At 47.4% G+C, this 14,225-nt stretch overlaps 1 protein-coding gene and 1 pseudogene across 11 annotated transcripts in view; one reads left to right on the forward strand and one right to left on the reverse strand.

Moving 5' to 3' along the window:
* The window catches only part of Ncald (neurocalcin delta), a 432,081-nt gene that overhangs the window by 51,258 nt on the left and 366,598 nt on the right, over positions 1-14,225 (reverse strand).
* On the forward strand, positions 4,392-6,030 carry Nacc1-ps1 (nucleus accumbens associated 1, pseudogene 1; annotated as a pseudogene).

Consider the following 14,225-nt stretch of genomic DNA (forward strand, 5'->3'; position numbering starts at 1 on the left):
CTAACACACCAGGAAGGGACAGCGGGGTCCCTTCAGGCCAGCAGACAGGACTGGAAAACTCACAAGTGTGTTCTCACATAGCCCTTAAGAGAGGCTGGCAAAATGTCCAGCCTAAGAAAGACTCAGAGGGGTCAGGCTGGGGAGCTGAGGCTTGCTGTATGCACTAGTCCTGAACCAGAATCTGCTCTACCTCTGCAGAGGTGCACCCCACCTCCAATCCTGAGCAGAACAGTGGTTAGCTTCTAGCTGGTGCACACTTTTAAATTCCAGCACTTGGGAGGTAGAGGTGGATGTCTGTGAGTTCGAGGCCAGCCCAGTCTACAGCGTGAGTACCAAGACAGCCAGAGCGACACAGAGAAACCCTATCTCAAAACAAACAGAACAAAGCAAAACTTCCAAGTTCACTTGGGTAGTGTTCATAGCCCAGGGAATAACCGGTATAGCCCAGAAGCCTCTCTCTGCAGCTTACACAAGTAGAGTGCAGGCAGAACTTTGACTGGATTGTCTTAGTGCTTGTTTTTGGATGCTGGGACTGAGCCTGGACCTGGGCATGCTAAGCACAAGGCCAACACATCCTCTCTGTTAGCCCCCTGCCCACAGAGTCACAGCCTCAGCCTGTGTGCTTTGTTGAAAACTTCTGCTCCTGAAGCTTGAAAGAAAACATTTGATGGTCTGAGCTTCAGGTAGGGTGGGATCCTGTTTTGCTGTTAGTTTATCTGCTGTCTATTTTCACTGTCAAGGTCAAACTCAATCAGGAAATTGCCTATGAGAATTTCTACTCACTTGTATCCCCACCGTGGGAGCAGGAAGCAATCACTCTCTCCCAGCATCCAGAGTCACACTTCCTGCCTTTTTCTAGAGGAGAACAGCTGTTTGTGCAGTGCTGGGGAAAGTGCAGGAGGGCGCTGAGGACTTGAGAAAGCCAGGCCTTTCTGGCTGCCCAGGGTAGACTGAGGGATGAACACCTCATTCCCAGCTGGTTCCCTGGAAAACCTCACAGGCAGTATGTGAAGTCCTGACTGAAACCACCAGAATAAAATACAGAGCTGAAGAGACAGCTCAGCGGTTAATAGTGGACAAACATTGTTCTTGGACCCTATTTCACTCAAGCACTCACCCTTGTGGGTGTGGATGAGATAACACTGTGTAACTAAGACCCGGGGGAGGGGCTGGCACCAGTGGCCCTGAGGGCATCTACACTTGTGTACACGTACCCCCACCCAGACACATAAAGAGAGTAAATCACAAAAAGGAAAATCTAGTAATTATATAAAAGATAAAATATCTCAGATGTATTGTTCATGCTCCTCCATTGATTCAGGATACTTTACTGTCTCTCTTCACTATTCTAACCTGTCATGGTGGCTGTCAGCATGAGCACATGTGGAGTCAGCTGAAGTCCAAGCATCTGGACCCCTCTGTGGGGGATTTTCTTGATCAGATCATTTGATGGGAACAGCCAGTGGTCACACCTTCTGGTGGCAGCCCACACAAAAGGAGATGCTTTTTGTATGCTGCCCTTACTCCCAGTGGCCATTCCCCTATCCTGTAGGCAGGCAGGCAGGCCTTCCTTCACTGGGTGCCAACGTAGACTGAAGACCAGCAGCTCTCTAGGAATCTTCCAGGACTCCAGCAGCAGACTAAGACTGCTGAGACAGCCAGCCTCATGGACTGAACAAGTCTAGTGTCCATGGCCTCCTGCCAGGAGACAGCTATCGTTAAACTAGCTAGATCACAGCCTTTAAGCCATTATAATTATATATATATGTAATTTTATATATGTGTGTGTTTCATATATTATGTATATATCACATGTGTGTATATGTATATGCATACATGTATATATACATATGTGTGCATGTATATGTAAATCAATCTATCTATATCTATCTATCTATCTATCTATCTATCTATCTATCTATCTATCTATCTATCTATCATCAGTTTTGTTTTTTTAGAGGATCCTAATGCACATCTCTTGCTTAAAGAGCTGCACATCGGCTGCTAACCCGTGGACGCCGCTGCTGCTACTGCGAAGATGGAGTCAAGAAAGAGGCTTTATTTTTTTTTAAAACTCACAGTTGCATACAAACTCTGCAAGGATTTCTTTGAAAATATAAAATTAGAGGGTGGGAGATGGCTTTGTCAGTAAAGTACTTGCCTTACAAGCTTGAGGATGTGAGTTCAATCGCCAGAACCTACACTACAAAAAGCCTGGCACTGTCAACAGTCCGTCAGAGATGGGGCGGAGCTCAGAGATGGGGCGGAGCTCAGAGATGGGGCGGAGCTCAGAGATGGGGCGGAGCTCAGAGATGGGCGGAGCTCACTGCTCCCTGAAGAGCTATTTGTAGTTAATGGTTGCTCAGCAGGGAGAGCGCCATCTTCCAAGGTGTAGGCAATGGCAAGCTGGTCACGATCTAGTAAGTAATCTTCGTGCCCATGCAAATAATCCCAATAAGCTCCAGTGGGCCACACAAAAGGAGGTGAACAAGAAAAAGGCAGCCTGGGGGAAGGGGTTCAGCAGGAGCGGGAAGGGAACAAGACAGAGCAGTGGAAAGCTGCTGTTACCACAGTCACCTCCTGCCACGAGACTCTATGTCCCTCATCATGGTGCTGGCACCTGCTCACTGTGTCCTGTACAATATGTCATTCGATCCCCATAACAACTTCACAAGGAAAGAATAGCTCACCTCACTCCACAGATAAGGCACTGAGGCTTAGGGAAATTAGATAATTTCTTCAAGATTGGACAGGGGTTATGAATTGGGGACAGAGTTGAATTCCAGTCTCAGGGGACTCTAAGTTCCTGCTTTGATCCCTAAGAAGCACCATGTCACATATGAACGGAATGATTGAAAAGGAAGCATCTATGGTAATCCTGCATGGCTACCACACGTCTTCACACGCCCCTCTTAGCTAACCTCCCTGGGCTAACTAGTGTCTGAATTAGTTATCTTTGTTGCAACAAAGACTCTAGAAGCTCAGAAAAAAAAAAATCCTTGAGCGAGGATTTTGGTCTCTGGTGAAAAACACAAAATTTAGAAATACTAAGAGGAAAAAGAGAGAGGGGAGGGAGAGAGGGGAAAGGGGGAGAGGGAGGGGGAGGGGGAGGAGGAGAGGGAGAGAGGAAAATTTACATTTCTTTAGTCATTGTCCTCTCAGAAAGTATCCTAGGGTCCTTTTTTCCAAGAGCACCCTTTCATTTAACCTCACTTTCTCTTGAACTCCCACTCCAACACACCTTTCTGTCATAGCTAAACTTTCAAACGCTGAGAAATACCTGGTGCATCCTACCATTACCTTTTACTCATAAACTACCAAGCTGACTTCAAGATCTAGTAGTTTCCAGATTGTTGCTCAGGAGAAGCAGACAGTGCTTACAGTCAGATATGATTGCGGTGGCCACAGGTCTGTGGATGAGACCGAGCAGCTGAGAGAAGAGTCAGGGAGATGGCTGCTGTCATCACTGAAGTGCCAGCCGGGCTCCTTCCTGGCCTTCAGTGGTGTGAGGGAACTCTGGGGTGGGGGCCTGGGGTATGGTTTTTGAGTCTTGTGCCTGAAAACATTCTAACAAGAGGCATCATAGCAACCATCTTGGTCCCCAGCCCTGCAGCCTGCCTCTCCCTTCTGTTTGCCAGGGTTGCTCTCTGGGCGAGCCTGGGGGAGTGCTGTTTCCACATGAAACCATAGTAAAGCGCCTCTCTGAACTGCTTGCCGCCATCCACTCCAGCCCTTCCCACCCATGGTTAAACAAGACATGGTTATTTTAGAAAATACCCCGAAGGCTAGAGTTTAAGCCTACTGCTCAAGGGAGGCCTGGTTACGCCCCACCCCCCCCCACTTGCTGGCTTATTAAAAAAGTGAAAAAAATCAGATTTGCAAAACTTATAATTGTAAGTATTTAATGTTTTAATGAGCTTATGCTTTTTGAGCATGTAATGATTTAATGTGCTATGATTTTATTATTGGCTAGTGGACTGTAGGATCCATAGAGAATACTCATGCATGTCATACCGTAGATACTGTGCCCACAGTTCCCTATATAAATGGCATGATGGGAACTCCTAGACTAACTGAATTGCTTTACCAACTTACAAGGAGATAGCAACAAAAGTATCAACACATCTTTTGTGAAAATGAGGCCGAGCTTATTAAACAATCAAAAAAGCCACCTTTTGCTTAGCAGACTCTGGTTGGCTGCTTAACATCACTTCTGATCAGACCCCAACAAAGCACCAGTTAAGAACGGTGTTGCACACACACTAATTTTTAATCCTCACGGACATCCACTGAGGTTGGCACTAAAATCACACAAGTTTTAAGATAATGAAAGAGGAGAGAGATGTGGGGGTAAAGTAAAACTAGGGGCACCCAGGGCACCCGGTGCTGCCATGGCACAGACCCTGCAGTTGAAGATTCCAAACTTTGGCAGCAGCATCCTTGAGTGCACCAATGAGTAGAGGCTACAGGGACTGTACTATGACGTGTCAGTGGTGGTGAGGGGCCATGCCTTCAAAGCACACTGTGCTGTGCTGGCTGCCAGCAGCTCCTTCTTCCGGGACCAATTCAACAGCAGCCACAGCGCTGTGGTAGAGATGCCGGCCTATGTGGCCAGTTATTCCAGCAGATCCTCACGTTTTGTTATGCAGGCCAGCTGCACGTGAACATGGGGGACCAGTTCCTGCTCATCTACACAGCCAGCTTCCTGCAGACCCAGATCATGGAGAAAGGCACTGAGTTCTTCTCAAAGTTAGCTCGCCAAGTTGCGACTCCCAGAGCCCACACCCAGAGGAGGCCCTAGCCTCAGAGCTTCGGAGTCCTGTAGCTCGCCACTGCCCCTTGTGTCACCGGTCAAGACAGAACAGGAGTTGGATTCAGCGCAATGCACACTCATGGCCAAGAGGCTGTGGGATAGCAGCCAGTAGGAGGCTGGAGGCAGTGGTGGCAACAGCAGCAACCTCAAGATAGCCAAGTGCTCCATGCCAGACCTGGCCCTTAACCGGATGCCCTAGTCAGTCTTAGTGGCCACAGCTACAGCAGCAGCGGCTGTGGTTGCAGCGTGTGTGTTCCCAGCACGGCAGAGCTGAGCAGCCCAGGTACCTCCAGTGCTTATACCAGTGACAGCCCCAGCTCCACCACAACAAAGAAGACGAAGAGGATGATGCAGGTGAGGAGGGCAGAGAAGAGCAGCACTGTCAGATCCACAACATGTATCCGTATACAGTGTATTGAACATTGGCCAGACGGCTGAGAAGGTAGAGGCCCTCTGTGAGTAGGTGGTCTTTGAGTCCTGCAGTCATGTTCAACGAGTTTGGCAAGACCCAGCGTCTCTCTCAGCTGAAGCTACCAACCAGACTGGCAATCGCTGCAACCCAAAGCTTATAATGAAGGTGACCCTCAGAGAAGCCGGGGCTCGTGACGGGCACCAATGTGTGCAACAGGACAAGGGCACTGCCACATTAGTACAGGCTTGCAGCACAAGGTCTTGCTGCAGCGGCTCCTGGCTTCCTTCTGTGACTGGAACACACTGGCCAACAGCTATGGTACCAGCATTTGTTCTTCCCCTAACACAGGATGCAAGCCACTGCGCTTTCCTGTCCTCCACGCTGCCAAGTTCTACTGCCCCAACTTCAGGGAGAGTGAGATGAGTGCCATCGCAGCCGACATGTGCACCAATGCTTGCCGAGTGGTACGTTAAAGCTGACTGCCCGAGACCAAGCCACTGCACCGGGTAGAGGGTGATAACTACAGCAGCTTCATCAGTGACACTGGCAAGATAGAACCGGACATGATGAGCATGGGGCACAGCTTCAAGACAGCCAGCCATGATGGCGAGGCCGGCCCCTCAGCTGAGGTTCTCCAGTAACGTTCACGTGACACCCCCTTACCCGATGTCACATTCCCCCCCTATTGCACCCCCACCTACCACCTACTTGGTCATGATCTACTGTCTGTCCCTCCCCAGGACCTGTGAGGGAGTGTTCCATGCCCTCTATCGGATACAAGAGCTGGCTGACCAAGCCAAACCACTGTACCTAGCAGAGGGCAGTGCCGACAGCAGGACCATGAGGAAGAGCCGAGCCTGGTAGGCATAGAATACAGCTTCCACACAGACAGCCCCTCAATGGAGGTCCTCCAGTACCTGCCCAGGACCCTCACATGGATGTCACACTCCCTTCTGTCACACACATACCCCCACCACCTTAGTCACAAGCTACTGTTTGTCCCTCCCCAGAAGCTGCAGGGGTGCTGCAACTCCCAGCTCCTTTGCCTCCCTGTCACCCCACACCTTTTCCCCAAAGTAAGCTGGGTTGCCAAGAGAGGACAGGCATCAGGTGGGATCTGTGACCTTCCTCAACACTCACAGGGAGCTCTGGTTCCCCTTCCTCTTAGGCATCTCCCAGCACCCGGACCAGCTAGGGGACGGGCAGGACTTAAGAAGAGCTTGTCCCTCACTGTGGCTGTCTGGGACTCCACAGGCCAGGGGTTCTCTGGATGCCTCCCACCATCCCCCAGTGCTCCCACGTCTCCAAAAGTGTCTTCTTGTCCCTCTCCTCTGTCCCTGCACCTTGGGGCTGGGGTAGGTGGGGCCAAAAGAGACTGTCCACTTTACAAACTGAGGAAACAGACCCAAAAGGCTTAGAGAAACTCTAGAACTGACCCTTACAGCCTTCACTGTGCCCCTCTTAATCCCACCTTGTTCTGCCTCTGTGGGTCCCCTCAGCCCAAGAGGTCATTTCAAGAGAACAGTGCTTCTGTGGGCAGGTGAGGGTCTCAAGACAAGTTTCCAGTGTGGCAGAATTTGTGTGAGTGTGAGTGTGTGTATGTGTGTGTATGTTTTGGGGCATACGTGCCTGTGTAGAGTCTTTGCTTTTAAAAACATGAAGATCATGAGGCAGCAGGACTGGGGCAGAACCATGCAGCAGGCTGGGAGGCTGCTGCCCTTCTCCCATCCGACCCTGGTCAGGACTCCCAGCCTCTACCTCCTGTACATAACTTTTTGAAACGTTTTTTTTAAGTGAATGAAATATTTAAGTATAAGGAAAAGAAAAAGAAAATGAGAGTGAAGCACAGAGACCCCAGTGAGCTAGTGACCCAAGATCACACAGCTAAGACTGGCAGTCAGGATTAAAGGGCGGGGGCATAATAGCAAATGCTTGCTCTGAGCAAGTCCATCATGGTTCATGCTGTCCTAGGCATAAAACAGGTGCAAGCAGTGTGGCCGGAGGCCCAGTTAGGTGAACCTTTCTGACGGCTCTGAGCCTACAGGGTTTGGTTCCACCAAAAAGTGTCACATGAGGTGGTATCTTCTGCTCTCCCAACCCCACAATGGCATATACACACCTGTGTGTGTGTGTGTGTGTGTGTGTGTGTATGTGTCTGCGTGTGTGTGTCTTCGTGTGTGTGTGCGTGCATGTATGCGTTCATGTGTATGTGTGTTTTACACAGAACCTAAAGCCCGACTGCAGGATTTTCACAACCCCTCAGTCAAGCCTTTCAAAGCTACTGCTTTGCCCTCTAGTGCTTTATTTATTTACTTTTTAAAATCACAATTCCATGGGCGACTAGAAAGCAGCTCTTGGATTTAACCACCTTATCCTGAAACAAGGCCATTGGTCTTCTAAGGTATTTATGCTATAATCGCTTCAATTGTTTCTAGATTAAGTCACTTCACTAGCTGTGTGGATGGTCTCTACTCTCTATGGACAGATGAGCTTTTGCAAAGAACTCACTCTTTTAGAAACCCAGAGGCTGAAGCTCTGTGGTAGCGATTGCTTAGCATGCATATGCCTCAGATTTGATCTGTAACACCCGGAAACGAAACGCACATAAGCGAGCAAAAATTATGCCTAGCCGAAAGATGGAAACATCCCAAGAGTCAGGAGGAAAACGCCCCGAAAAATGTGGCTTATGTTACCGTGCAACACTATATCCTAAAAAATCATTTAGTAATGAACGCTACGAGTGTGAGAGACACTATTTCACACAGAAAATGCCTGTGTTATGTGCATGAGATGAAGGGGGAGGGAGCCTGTTCTCCAGGGGAAAGTTCTACCAGGCTTTCCAGAATCCACCCTGCACTGGGGCGAAACTCCTCCCTGTGACCGAGATGACATCAAAGCCAGTGGAAACCAGGCTCTTCCTAGACCCTGGCAGAGAGCACCGCTGAGAGCAGGGTCACTCCAGACTGTGGGCATCATGATGATTTTTATTTATTCAGGAGGACACAGGCCTTAGATTTTCCTCAGAGACTGAACAATCTTGTGGCATCCTTCATACTATATATTTATGATATCATTTGTTTCTGAATTGGAGCTATAGATTCACCAGGCAAAGAGATAATCTCCAAAGAAGGGCCCATGGGGAGGACAGGCTTTACCTGGGTTCATTTCTACACTGAGTAAAGGAAAGTGTCTGCCTGGCAACACTGAACTGTTGTAAGTTGGTTTCCTTAGTTTTGAAAACGTATTCATTTTCTTGATCTTCGAAATGATGCTTGCTAATAATACAAATATATAATACATATATTACACATAATTATATATATTAGTATATAGTATAAATATAATATATAATATAATGTATATATTATACACACCATATATATGTAATGTATATATTAATTATATACACCATATATTATTATATATACATATGTTTCATCCATGAAAAAAGTGCAACTGCCAGTTTTAGGGAGAACTAAATAGGAAGAGCGCAATTGTAAGTGTGCTTTTTTTTATGCCTAATGATTAAAAAAAATAACTAAAATATTCTGGAGGCTGTAGCCATGGAGACAGTGTTACCTCTAAGATGGAGAACTGTCTTTGTTGGTGATGTAGAACAAGATAGAATGCAGATAGAAATGAACAACCTCAATTAGAATCTAGACATTCACAGTTTATCTTTTTTCCCCCTCAAATGAACCTGTAGCAAGTTTGGGGTACAAAGTGCCTGAAGCTGAGGGAGGTTTTCAGTATAGCAAGCCAGAAAAAAGCTTCAGTCCCATCAGAAGTCACAGCTAGTGACCTGCCGGAGTGCATGGGTAACATGAAACCTGAGCGAGCAGAGTTCCACGTCACCTGTCCATCAGAGTTGTCATAGTGAGCAGGTGACTTGAACTTTCCTTGTAATCATTCATCCTCAGATCCAGAGTTCTTTTTGCTTGTTTGTTTATTGAGACAGGGCCTCTCTCCACAGACCTTGAAGTCAGAGATTCACCTGCCTCTGCTCTAGAGTATAGGGGTTAAAGGTGTGAACTCCCTCACCTGGTAATTGAGAGCTTAAGCTGTATTTTAAGTAAGTAAAGTGGGAGACAATGTTGTAGCCCAGTTGGGAGGAGGCAGCTGAGGTGGAAAGCCCTGCATTGGTCAGACACAGCCTCCGGTGGGCAGGAGACAGCACTGAAGTGCATGCGTATAGCATGAGCTTCGAGGAAGAGCCATGATCCTCATTAATATGTTACCCACGTTAAATATTTAAAAAAAATTGAGACTCATCTTAAGAGTGTATTTTATGTAACCAAAATGTATCTAACAGCATTATTATTTCAACATGGTGCTGTTTAGAAAAATCATTATGGGAATCTTTTGATAAAATTCTAAATATTTACGACTTAACATATATTTTATGACACAACCTAATTTGGGCGAGCCACATTTCGGATGATATATGTGACCAAATCGGACATAGGAAATAGCGAGAGGCACAACTTAACCAACCCTGGCAACAGTCGCCTCTGTCCCTTACTCTATGAGATGATGCATATACTAGAGTAAGGCAGTAGGAGCTATCTCTTCAGTTGACAGGAAAGGACTCTAGATAATGCCCTAAACACCCCAGCCACCAGCAGTAACAAAGTCTTCTGTGAGGTTAGTTACAACATAAGGAGTGCTATTACCCAGGCATAGTCCTGGTCCTCCTTTTTGCTTCTAGTATGATCCCCAGAATAGGAACCACAGTTATGATCTCTTGACCCCTTCTGCATCCGGAACCATTGAACATTCTGTTGACAACATCTTGTTTAATTTCTGCATTTACAATAGCACGAGGCAGTCCTATAGGAATTACTTTGGTCCATTTATGCAGATATACCCAAAACAAAACTCACGAACATGGCGGCTTATCAACAACAAAGCCATTCCCTGCAGTTCCAGAAGCTAAGAGGTCAAAGACTATGGTATTAGCAGAGCTGGGAGGGAGGAAGCAGACCTGTTTGTCCAGCACTCAGGAGGCCGATTTGATAGAAAAAGAGTTCAAGATCTAAAAGTAGGTGGCTGAGCAGGGCCTGAACCCTAGCATGTCTCTCTCTGGAGAGAGAGAGGAGAGGAGATGCGGTAGTTTGAACAGAGCATGTGATTCACTCGCTGGTCGAGTTATCAATCACTCAATCAACAAACCAACCCAAGTAGTGGATGTTCAGACCATGTACCTTGTGTGAGCACAAGGTCGGTGCCCAGATATAACTGAGCTGAGGCTTTTTCACCCAGGCTTTCCTGCCATGCTCTGTGAATACCGTTTGGTCGGCACTTGCTGAATATCACCTCGAATGGTTGCTGGCAATTGCCTTGTGAATGGCTCCTCCATACACATCTCTCCAATCATGTCACCGTTGGGTGGCACAGTTTGCCCCCTCCCCCAGCCTCCCTAGTAACCAGAATAATTTATTATTCACAATTATTGGCTCAGGCGATTCTAGCCCTGGTTTCCTTTCTGCTTACACCTGTGCCCTGGTTTTATTTTTACAGTGCTTCTTTTGTTCTAAAAGTATTCCAATTCGGATGATAAATTATGCATCTTGTTTGCTGAACAGACAAGGCCTCAGCTTGGACTGCTCAGCTATGCCCTGTTAGCTGCACCCGGAACAGCTGCTTTTGGAAAACAATGGGTCTGGCAGCCATCGGTCCTAATGCCCAATGCTGGAACAGAGAACTTTCTCATGAAGCACACTACCCATGATGCATCTCTCCAGGCTCTTGGCTCTACTGTCCTCCCCCCCCCTCCGCCTCTTCCCTTCGTCCAAATCTCTCCTCCCTTCATTGTTCCCCAGCTGCTCTTGCAGACTGCATCCTACATCCTCAGGTTCACCTGCAGAAATGGCAAAGTCAGGGAACTTTATGACAACATCGCTCCTCTGTCTAGGTGTCATTCTTGGCCCAAAGCCTTTCTCAATGAGTGATCAGCACCCTCTGTACACAGAATGGGAAGAATTGACCTTTGGGGGTTAGGTACTTACCTTTGATCTTTGCGGCAGTTGTGAACTTGCATGTACAGAGGGTCAGGACATAAAGTAAAATTTTCTTTCACCAGTGAAAATGGACTGCGGCAGTGACAAGTTCTCTAAGGTCAGATGATACTGTGAGCTCAAACGGTACCACCCATAGGATGGGAAAAAGCAAAGCAAAACAAACAAACAAACAAACAAACAAACAAAACCAATCCCAAAACACAGTATGTGTATTGAGGTTTCTAACAGTAGGGACCTACCAGACTTGAAATATCAGAAAATTCAGTTTCAAGATCCTTTATTTTGAGGATTTTATAGAAAATCTGGCCCACTGTTTGAATGAAGGGACTAGGAGGGTATTAGCTCCTTAGGTGGTAAATGTATAAGAAGCCTCGAATTAGCACAGCTGGGGCCGCCTGATTACTTCCGGAGTGGGATGGGCGTGGTTCCCAGCAGCACAGGGCTGTACTGGGGTCCTGTTAAGTAGCGCCACCATGAGGCGGTGAGGAGCAAATGCAGCCTAGAGCTGTAAAACCTCAGAGGAGGGGATTGGGAAAGCCCTGGAGAGTCCTGAATAAACTAAGACACTTAAGAGAGAGCCACTGCTGCCTTGGATTGTGCTGATCTCCATGGCCTAATTTGAGATAACCTCCACAGATAAGGGGTTATCTCTTTCTGACACAGACAACTGGCTTGCCTGCTATTATGACATATGGGATTTCTACGGAATTAACTAGAAAAAGAAAGATGCAACTTTTTTTGTGCTCAGTATATGGCATGCTTCTTCAATATGCACCCTACAAGGGTTATGCTGAAGGAGGCTTCCAATTAAGAATCTAGCTCAATACACGTGGAGTGTTTTGTTTCAGGATTATTAAATTTATCCCATTAGAATCTCTCCCATGCAATAAAGGACTGGCGCTGATTCGCCCTGGCAATAAATTAGCCTACAGTCCACAGCTGTCTTTCCAATAAAGGCGCCTCTGGTAGTTTCTGGAAAGATCAGCACAGTCAGAGGCAATGGCAGCTTTGTTTTTTAGTGTCTGTCTTTTCCTTCAGATCATGAACAACATCTTTCCAATAAGCCAAAGCCATTTGATGCCATATCCCCTTTCCTATCCCTGTTTCCTGCTGGTTCCATATTTACACATCGCCACTCATGCCTACTGTTTACCTGAAATGGCCTTCAGAGCCCTCCACAAGCTCTCATCAAACAGCACCATATTTTCCTCTTTTCCATGATTCACGTGTCTCTGATAAACATTTCCATCTCAACAGGAAAAGCTACTTTGAAAAGTCAAATGCCAGTTTGCATTTCACAGAGAACAGACTGACCATTCAAGGTGCCACATGGTGCTGTAAGAACTCTGACCAAAGCTGCTGGTCCCTTTGTTGTCCATCACGGTTTAACTTTTAGAATATGTCTGGAAGTGAATCTGGCTCATGCCCTGACCTCTCTCTCTCAGGATTGCCAGAGCTGAAGAGAGGCCCGTCACCTGCTCACCCGCAGCTTCTGTTCCCAGAGAACGAGGAAGCACAGAGGAGGCTGGGAAGAAGAGGCTGTTTTCCCTCCATGCCTGATGAACAGCTGAGTCCCAGCATCCCCAGGGGTTGTTCCTATGTCAGGCTGTTAGACTTGCTGCTTCTTCACGATCCTACTTCTAAATGATCCCCAGGTTTAATTTTTAAAAAATTTTTTATAACATACATTTTCTTTTTTGAGATTATTACACTATTTTCCTCTTTCTTCTTCAAGTTCTATTCCCAATTCATGACCTACCTATCTACCAACCTGTCTATCTCTTGCTCAATCTGTATAATATTACTTGTAAGTATGTTTTCAGAGCATACTCTTTAAGACAGGGTCTCGGTATAGCTGTGAACTTGCTATGTAGACCATGCTGGCCTCAAACTCAGAACTATCCTCCTGCCTCTGTCTCCTGAGTGCTGGGATTGAAGACGTGCAGCACCACACCCGAGTTGTGCCCCAGAAAACGTTTATTATACTGTTTTCCCCTTCTCTCAGCACAGTGATTGACCTGGTCTCTATTTACAGTCAGGCACACCTGGGACATGGCAGGCCCGCGGCATGCTCTGGGCAAGCAAATGTGATTCGCCTCTCTTCTACAACTTTCTTCATTTCCAAACCAGCAACTCTCATAGCGACCAGAACAGATTTCAAAAACCTCCTCTTTGCTCACAGGCACAGCTAACTCACCACTGTTTTCAAGGTCAAGCTGACCTTAACGTTGGTATTCTGTCTAAGCTCCACCCCCACAGCTATCTGGGAACAGCCAGGTATGCTCCGCCCCCACAGTTGCGTAGCAACAGCCTGTTGCGCCTGACTCTATATAAGGGGCTGCTTGCCCCCTCCTCTCTCTCTCTTACTTCTCTCTTACTCTTTGTTCTTCTCTGTTCTTGCTCCCTTCCCCCCTCCCACCACATGCCCATGGCCGGCTGCCTTTCCTCTCTTCTACTCTTCTCTCATTAAATCTCTCCATGTGGAACCATATTGTCTGGGTGTGTTCTGTCCCGGCACGGGCCGAGATCTAAACCCCAACACTTATCAGTGACTTCACAATCTGGCCCATCTTGCCTTTCAAAGCATTTGAGTCTCTCACCACTCACTCCTGAGCCTACTGTAGAGGAACAGACTTCCTAGGAAAGCCTGGAGCCTCCCACCCTCACTGGGTCCCCTCTGATGCTCTGACACTAACTCCCCAGGAAGCCTACAACAGGGCAGATTGTCACTGAGAAGCCTGTTCTAGGTGTCACATACGGCCGTGAGCACCTTCTGTGACACCCCACTCAGCAGCGGGAAGAGGCAGCTTTAGCCCCAGGCCTGCACCAAGCACCAGGTGCTCTGACTCAGCCGCAGCTGAGTTCTCTCTCTCACTTCCTGCATGCACCTGCTGCACCTTGGATGTTACAGCAGCGCTCACAGGCTTCCTTCATGGACACGGATGTATGGGCCTTCACGAGACCCTAAACTCCACAGTAC

Source organism: Rattus norvegicus, chromosome 7 (assembly GCF_036323735.1).
Source record: "Rattus norvegicus strain BN/NHsdMcwi chromosome 7, GRCr8, whole genome shotgun sequence".
Lineage (NCBI taxonomy): Eukaryota > Metazoa > Chordata > Mammalia > Rodentia > Muridae > Rattus > Rattus norvegicus.